General features: G+C 61.0%; 1 protein-coding gene across 1 annotated transcript in view; it reads left to right on the forward strand.

The window, feature by feature from the left end:
• The first annotated feature begins 3,818 nt into the window (after positions 1-3,818).
• Positions 3,819-8,366, forward strand: part of CPLX2 (complexin 2) — a 10,208-nt gene continuing 5,660 nt past the window's right edge. The window contains exons 1-2 of the mRNA XM_005418783.2: positions 3,819-3,832; positions 3,957-4,053. The gene's annotated coding sequence lies outside the window, so the exon portion shown is untranslated. The remainder of the gene's footprint in view (positions 3,833-3,956; positions 4,054-8,366) is intronic.

The following is an 8,366-nucleotide window of genomic DNA, read 5'->3' on the forward strand; positions in this document are numbered from 1 at the left end:
TCTGCCGTGGGCATCTCGGTACCTGCGGGCTCCAGCCGTGCCTCCCCATCAGGGGCTCCCTCCTGCACCCCGCTCTCCATCCACGGCTCAGTCCCACCACTCGTGGAGCGCCCCAGCCTCACCGTTCCCAGTCCCCAGAGGTTCGACCCCTCTCCCCTCTGCGCTGTCCCCACACGGCACCTCCTGAGCCCCCCAGCCCAGCCCCTGTCCCCGCCGTGTCCCCAGCCCCCCAGTGCAGCACAGGGGCAGGTGGCTGCTGTGATCCAGGCCTTGGCAGCACGCGGTGGCAGTGCCACCCGCATGGCACCGGCGTGACCGGGCAGCCGCTGCCCGAGGCTGGCAGTGCAGTGAGTCAGAGCACAGAGGCAGGGCTGGCACCGTCGCTCAGATCAGGGCTCAGGGCTTCTCCCTGCCACCTGCCAGGCTCCCTGCTCAGGCTCCACCAGCTGCTGGCCAGGGCTGGTGAAGGAACCGGAGTGATTTGAGTCAAGCTGAGGGGCTGGGTTTGGAAATTGAGGATGAGGAAGGAGGGGCTGGACATTCAGAGAGTTGCCCTCCCTGCCAAACCTGCCCTTGTGCCTCAGAGGCTGCAGGACCCCCAAGGATTGCCAGGTCAGGCTCCTGCATGGAAACAAAGGAGCTCAGTCCCCATCCAATAGCACTGCTCACAGTGTCTGACCCTCACCCTCCTGGGGAAACTGGAGATGGCTCATCTGAGACAAACTGGCACAGAAAAATGTCTCAAAGTCTCACTTGGCTGTGGGCCGAGTGTTTGTTTCTTCGATTGCCTTGCTTGATGACATTAGTATTGAAATGACCCCGAGCAGACAGAGCTCAGGACACCTCACTGCCCTGGAGGATGATTGTGGTTCACACCTGGGCTCTTCCCTGGGTTTCTGCAGGGGCTGCTGCCAGGCAAAGCCCACCAGGCCCATACCAAGGGAGCTGTGCTGAGTTGCCCAGCCTGGTTTCTGCTCTGGAGATGAGAAGTCCCTGTGGAAAACCCCTCTGGGGAAGAGGTGGTGATCACTGGCAGTGTGGCACATCTCCATTCCTACCCCTGTGGCCTGGAGCTCTGGCATGGCAGGAGAGCGTGGTCACTGAGCTGCATGGCACCGAGCCCAGGCCCTTGGGCATCACACGCTTCCCCAGCAGCCAGGGCTGGACCCAGAGGATCTTCCCCGTGTCCAGAGGATCTCTGCTCTCACCCACAGCCTCTGTGTTCCTGGCCAGGCCTTCCCATTTGTTCTTATGCCAGCATCATCCTGGAGTTTAAATGCTCCCTCTCCTTCCCTGGTGTTTATTCTCTGGGTGTATTTATAGAGAGCAATCAGGCCTGCTCAGCCAGGGTAAACAAGCCGTGCTCCTGCTCCTGCTCTCGCCTGAGCGCCCTCTGCTCATCCCAGGAGCTTTGCCCTCTGCCTCTCCTGCTCCCCCCGAGCCTCCCTGCCTGCAGAGACCCCTCCAGCTGCCTTGTCCAGCTGTGGGCTCTGCAGGCTGTGCCTGAGCAGGAGCCTCTGCCACCTTTGCCGTGCTGTTCTGCACCACCCTGCTCCTCCTGCACACAGCCAGAGCAGCAGGACCATCCGTCCCTAGCTGGTGTCACCAGCCCCTCTGTGACACTCAGAAACATTGAAATCATCTCAGTCAAATCCCAGAGCCCCACAGTGGTGCAACCCAGACCTGCCCCAGGCTGAGGGGAGAGGAATTGTGCCAGAGCAATTGAGATGCTTGAGGCTGAGGATCTTTGCCTTTCAAAGGCAAGGCAGGTCAGCTCAGGTACAGACCTCACCTGGGCAATGCCTCTGGGGGCTGCCCACTGTGGCATGGCACCCTGAGTCCTCTGCACCCTGCATGAGAGCCAGGACAGCACACTGCCAGCACAGGCTGGCCCCAGACACTGTGACTCTGAGCCCTCCTTCTCACCTGCTGCCAGACTGGAAACTGGTGCCAGACCCAAGGCAGGCCCCAGGAGCATCTCCCTTGGGCAGGGGAAGGGCTTTGAGATGTGCCTGAGTTTCTCAGCCCGTGCACCTCAGTGCTCACCCTCCTCCTTCCCCAGCCTCCCCTCCTCTCAGACACTTGGACAAGCTCAGCTGCTCAGGCAGGGTGCTGAGGGCTGGATGTGCCAAAGCAGAAGAGCTGTGGACTCACTGATGTCTCATCTCGAGCATTCAGTTTTCCCTGGATACTGTGTCTTGTGTCCAGACTGGATGAGAACATCCCTGCCAGCACTTGGGGGCCCTGCTGTCCCTGGAGCTGGGGCTGTTCTGGCACCATCACCCTGCTCTGCTGTTCCTGTCCTCTGCTGTGGCTGTGCTTGGTGTCTGGACAGACAGACAGACAGACAGACTGAGCTGGTGCAGCTGTCCGGGTGAGATGCATCTTCATGATACTGCCAGGCTCTGCCTATTGCAAAGGAGATAAAAAAACCTCTTTGGTCTGGCTGAAATAAAAAATACCCTGCAGGGATGAGAGCAGCACCTGCAGGGATGAGAGCAGCACCCCTCAGGACTCTCTGCTTTCTCTCAGGTGCCTGGGCAGGGTGTTCCTGCTCTTCCCACCCTCTGGGGTTTCAGCAGACAAATATCTGCTGATGTGCACCCCAGGCCATGGCAGCAGAGCCAAGCTGCCTCTCCCAGCCCAGCTGTGTCCTTGGCACGGCGCTGTCTGGAAACCAGACGCCCCCAGGAGCGCATCCCTGCAGCTCTGCAGCCCATCTCACCCTGCTCCAGAGCCTTCCCACCTCCCAAAGGAGGCAGTGGTTGTCCCCAGCAAAGGTCACCTTCACGCTGCTGCTGAGCCCTTTGCAGGCTGAGCTCTCTGCACTGCAATTCCCAGGGCACCAGGCACCGTTCTGGGGTCTCCTTGAGCTTCCGCTGGGGACCCTTGGCCTCTTTCCACAGCCAGCCTCCCCAAGCCCTGTTCCCAGGGGCTGTCAGTGCCTCCTGCTCCCAGGGCTGGGATGAGGAATCGCTCTGTAAAGCTTTTCAAAATGCAGGCTCCATCCAGCCATGGCAGCCCCTGCTCCTCCACAGCGTCGGTGTTTGCCTGGGTTTCCCCTGCCTCCCCTGGGTCATGGATTTATCTCCAATTTGCCAAAGCCTCCCTCCTTCCCCAGGGTGGAGGAGAAGCCTTTGCTTGAAGTCAGGATGAATTTGTAACTTCCCCAGGAACCTGCTCCTCCAGTGCAGAGAAGAAATCGCGCTCATGACACGTCGCAGTGACAGGAGCCACACCACAGGGACAGCCCAACCCAGGAACTGCCAGCGTGGCACCCAGAACTGGCACCCAGGTCCCTGCACAGCCCCTGCCCACGCCAGCATCCCCCTGCATCTCCCCAAGCATCACAGGGGGATTTCAAGGGCATTTGAGGAAGGGATGAGATCCCCAGACAGAAGTTTCCTGAGGTCCAGTAGGAGGGGGGAGCCCAAAGCCCCATCAGGCTTCCTCCAGTTGCTGAGTCTGAGCAAAGACTTTTGTCTGGTGGCTTGTTTTAACTTGCCATTATGTTCTCCAAAGAAGAAATTCATCATGTGCAAGCTAAGGAAGGCAGAGTCAATGTGAAATTTTAAAACCTTTAAGGAGTTGAGAGCCCTCTAAATTTTTAATGAAGGCATCCGAACTGCCGGGTACCTGCAGAGATGGCCAGGAGCCCTCTGCCAGCAGCAGAGCGGGTGCCCCTGATCCAGGAGAGGAGGAGCTGCCACCTCCTGCAGCCTGTCACCCTCTGCACACCCTGCTGGGCTCCCACCTGCAGGGACATGGTGGCTCTGGGCAGCAGAGCCCATCCTTGGAGATGGGGATGCAGGGAGCACACAGAGCCAGCCAGGTGGAGGAGAGGGCAGCAAGCAGTGCTCTGTCTGTCCCCCATCAAGGGGTTCCCCTTTGTCTGTCCCCCCTGGTGCTGTGGCCCCTCCAAGGCCCTCATGCTGTCGCTGTTGGTGTCTCTGCAGGCCCTGCTCTCCCTGCGATGCACAGCCACCCCCACGAGGTCCTTGTCCCCTGCATTAGGTGCTGAAGCAGCAGGCTCCTGGTGCTGCACACACCAAGGTAGGCAGCGCTGTGGCTCTTGGGGGGCTGGGGGGCCATTTCACTATTTCACTCCCCGTGGTGTGGGGGGCTTCTCAGAGTCATGGGATGGATGGGGAGGCTCAGAGGCACCACCTGGGGCTGCCTCAGATGAGCCAGTCAGGTCACCCAGGATGGGGGGGTCTCACCTTGGTGACACTCTGATGCAGGCAAGAGGCACCTGAAGCAGCTCAGGAGCAGGCAGAGGCCAGGGGAGTGAGGACCAGCTCAGGATCTCAGCAGATGCTGGGCACGGTCCCACCTGGAGACCATGGCAAGTGATGGTGACTGTGGAGGTGGCACAGGGCCAGGAGTTTTTTGCTTTCTTCTTCTTTTCTTTTTCTTTTTCTTTTTTTTTTTTTTTTCTTTTGAAAGCCCCCAGATGGGAAAGTTATGAGCCAAACCCCTCTGAAAGCAGCCAAGAATGAATTTTCTGGCCCAAGCCCCAGCAGCTCTTGGAGCATCACGGTGCCTGTCCACAGCAGAAGCCCCCTGCACAGGCAGCTGGGTGGGCAGCAAGCCCCACACCCAGCCCAGCTGCTCCTGGGGTCCCCTCCCCACCTCCCCAGCCAGGGCAGCTCAGGCTCATCCTGCTGCTCCCACCGAGCTGCAGCTTGGCCTGAGCCCAGGCACCCAGATGTCCCCCCCAGGCTGCCATGGAGCCCCCACCATGCAGCCATCTGCTGCCAGCAGGGTGCCCCTGGTGTCACCCCCCCATCCAGCTCTGTTGCCCAGGCCATGGGGCATTCAGGGCTCCCAAATCCCCCCTCTCACAGGATACAATGAGCCCTTCACCCACAGAGCAGGTGCTCTCCCAGAGCCAGGCTGGGAGTTTGGGCCAAGCATCCCTGCTCCTCGCTTCCTCCCACTCCCCAGCACTGCTGGTACAGAGAGGGGTTAAAGCACCCCAGTCTTTGTCCTCGGGTGCCCCAAAGAGCTCACAGGATCTTTGTAAAAGCAATGCTCTATCAGCATGAGGCTGAACCTCAGGGGAGCAGTGCCAAGGGTCTCATTTTTAGGGTGTTTTGGCTGGAGAGGGGACAGGTGGGAGCTGCCATTGCTCTGCTCTGACCTGGATGCCCAGCCTTGAGCCAATCATGCCCTTGTCCTTCGTGTCTTTTTCCTGCCAGTGAAATGAGGGTGGGTATAACCACTTTGAGTCTTTCTGTGGGGAGTGGGTGTCCAAATCCCATGCTGACACAGAGCCAGTAGATGATCCCTGTGCATCCACTACCCACACAGTCCTGACCACCTCAGTCTGTGGTGTCTGCACGGGCCCTGTCAGTGTGGCAAGGATGAAAATCCATGTGTGCACAGGGTGAGGGGCTGGACAGGCAGCACAGGGGCTCAGGAGGTTTTTCTCTGCTGCCCAAGCAGAGCCTGGTGTGCTGTGCCCAGCCCGGCTCCGCACCGGCCCTGCAGAGCTGCGGGTGTGCGTGCCTGCCATAAATATTGATGGGGTGCACTCGGCGCCAGCGTGCCCTTGGAGAGGCCATGGGGGTGGAAATGCTGTCCCTGCTGCGTGGGCAGGGCAGCACAGCCTGGGGGACGGCACCAAGGTGAGCACAGTGTCTGTTCCTGGGAGGTGGGAGCCATCCTGTATGGATAGGGGGTTGGAAGCGGCCAGGGGAGTAAGGGCAGGGGGTATAAACCTGTTTGGGGAGCTGGCCAGACCTGCAGTGAGCCTTAATGTGGCAGCTGAGCCTGCAGAGAGCCACCAGGGCCTGTCCCCAGCAGCCACAGCAGGATAAACAGCGAGGGGCTGCAGTGCCTCTGTTTAACAATGCACAGCACAGAGGCACCGGACACACGCAGGGAGTCGGGAGTGCAGGGATGAGGAGTCACCACTGCAGCACTCCAGTGGCGAAGTCCATCCCAGCAGGGACCCCTGGCACTCCCAGGTCCATCCCAGCAGGGACCCCTGGCACTCACAGATCCATCCTGGTGTGCCCCAGTGCTCATGTGGACTCCTTGGGGCTCTGGGTGGCTCTGAGACCGGGGCTGGGTGAGCAGGGGGCACAGAGCAGTGGTGGCGAAGCCAAGGTGCTCGGTCACACCATGGCTGACAGCCCAGCCACTCTGGAGATGTCTGAGCTGGAGGCTGGAGCTGAGTCCCTGTCCCCTTGGGAGGTCTCGCTGGGAGATTCAGCCCCTGCATCGCTGTGTGACACAGATGTGGGTGTAGATGGCAATTTTGGGGAGCTCTGGAGGGCTGAGCAGCCCCGGGAGCATCCCTCTCTCTCTGGTACCCTCCTGGGACACTGCCATGCTGGGAACAGCTGGAATTACAGGCTCGGTGCTCTCCTCTCCCCATCCCTGGGCCAGCCGCAGCCTCCGCGGCCCCGCAGGCAGGGCCGGGACGGGCGGGTTCGTGATGGGGCCGCGCAGGGTGAGCTCACAGCCGCTGCTGTGCATGGCCCCGGGCGCAGCGAGGAGCAGCCCCGTGATCCAGCCCCGCTGCTGTGGCAGCTCCCTGGCACCCAGTGCTCCCCAAAGCACGCTGCACCCCGAGAGGGGCAGGGATGGGCTGGGGGTGCCCCCTGCACCCCTTGTCCAGCCGGGAGAGAGTGACAGTGACAGGGCTGTGGCAGCAATGCAGGTGGGCAGTAATGCAGAGGGTGTGATGCAGGGGATGCAGCAACAGCCGCAGTGTCAGCCCAGAGCCCCTCTGGCTGCAGGGGTGCACAGGGTGGGCAGCAGGATCCCCCCCAAACCAGCCAGCAAAGCCCAGAGCCAGGGAGAGCCCCAGGGCTGGGGGCTGGCAGAAGTTACCCCATAAGGGTGGGTTTTGCCCCTTTGCTCTGTCCCTCTCTGGTGAGCTCAGGGGGCCCTGCCACAGCTGGAGCTTCATGGTGGAGCGGGGATCAGGCTGTGGCATGAGCCCACCTCCCTCCCCAAGCCCCAGGGCTCCTGGTGAGTGCTGAGCAAACAGAGCACACTCACAGCCCGTGTCTGACATGGGTGTGATAAGGGCTGAGGGGGTGCTGGGGGGTCTGTGACTTGCTGCAGGGACAGAGTGGTGGCCCCAGCATCCTCAGGGTCTGGACATGGGTGGCTCTGAGCCCCACAGAGTCTCCTCGCCCTGAGCACAGCATGAGGCAGTGACGCCAGGTCCCCGCTGTCCCCAGCAGTCCGTGCTCAGCCGCTGAGCTGGAGGGGCTGTTGTCTCCAGACTGACCCCAGAGCAGGGCTGGTGCCTGTCCCTGTCCCTGTCCCTGTCCCCGCCGGGCGCCAGCCCCAAGGGACCAGAGCTGCTCTTCAGAGGCTGCAGCTGCTGCATGTTTCGTGCTGCCTCTTCCTCTTCTCCCCGCTGCTGTTTTTGTTTTGTTTAAGAGGCTGGGTTACGAATTTTAAACAGGCTCCTGAAAAACCCAATTACCTCCAGAAGACAACCTGATAAAAGCTGCCTAAGTGGCACTGTGGAAATCGCCTTGTGCAGCAGCTGAGGGAAAACCAACATAACAAAGCCTTTGGAAATGGAGTTAACCACTTTTAATCCCTCGGTGCAATGAGAAGGACCAATAATTATTTTCTGCAAAGATGTTGGGGGGCGGATAAGTGAAATAACTGCCCTGGGCTAATGGGTGACAGCAGGCTGGGCTGGCAGTGCTGCGGGGATGGGTGCAGCTATTCCTTCTGCCTGGGGGCTTTGAAAGGGCCCACAGAGGCTGTGCCCTTGCAGGGTCCCTGTCTGGCTGTCAGGGGACAACGGGGACGATGCCAGCAGGCAGGTGCCACTCAGGCATTGCTGACAGCGGATGCTGCGGTCGATGTGGTGGCACCAGCCAGCCCCATCCCCTCCCTGGGTGCCAGCTTGGAGAGGAGCATGGCGCTGCTGGGGCCCGGGCACCGGGGCTGACTCCACAGAGGCGTTTGCAGGGTTTGGTGGCGCTCAGAGCTTCCTCCCCCATTTGGCTACGGTGCTGCTACCCAGCCCCTCACACCTCTCCACTTCCCTCCCCTTCCTGCCTCCCCCAGAGCTCCAGGCAGGCACCCAGCAGGTGACACTGCCCAGGATGATGCCAAGGAACAGCTGGGCCTAAAGGAGTGCCCACACTGGGCACGAGCCCCAGGAGCATCCCCCAAACACCAGCTCAGCTCTGGGACTGCGGGGCTCCCCTGGATCCACCTCTGTCCCACAGCAGGGCTGTGCAGGACAGGAGGCAATGCCCAGGGCTGCTCTTCCCATGGGATCCTGGCCAGCAGGGCAGAGCTGGGTGCCCCCCAGCCCAGCAGCTGTGGTGGCACTGCCAGCACTGGCAGCTGGAGTGCTGGGGTGGGTGGCCTCAGCTCAC

Source organism: Geospiza fortis, unplaced genomic scaffold (assembly GCF_000277835.1).
Source record: "Geospiza fortis unplaced genomic scaffold, GeoFor_1.0 scaffold55, whole genome shotgun sequence".
NCBI classification, from domain to species: domain Eukaryota; kingdom Metazoa; phylum Chordata; class Aves; order Passeriformes; family Thraupidae; genus Geospiza; species Geospiza fortis.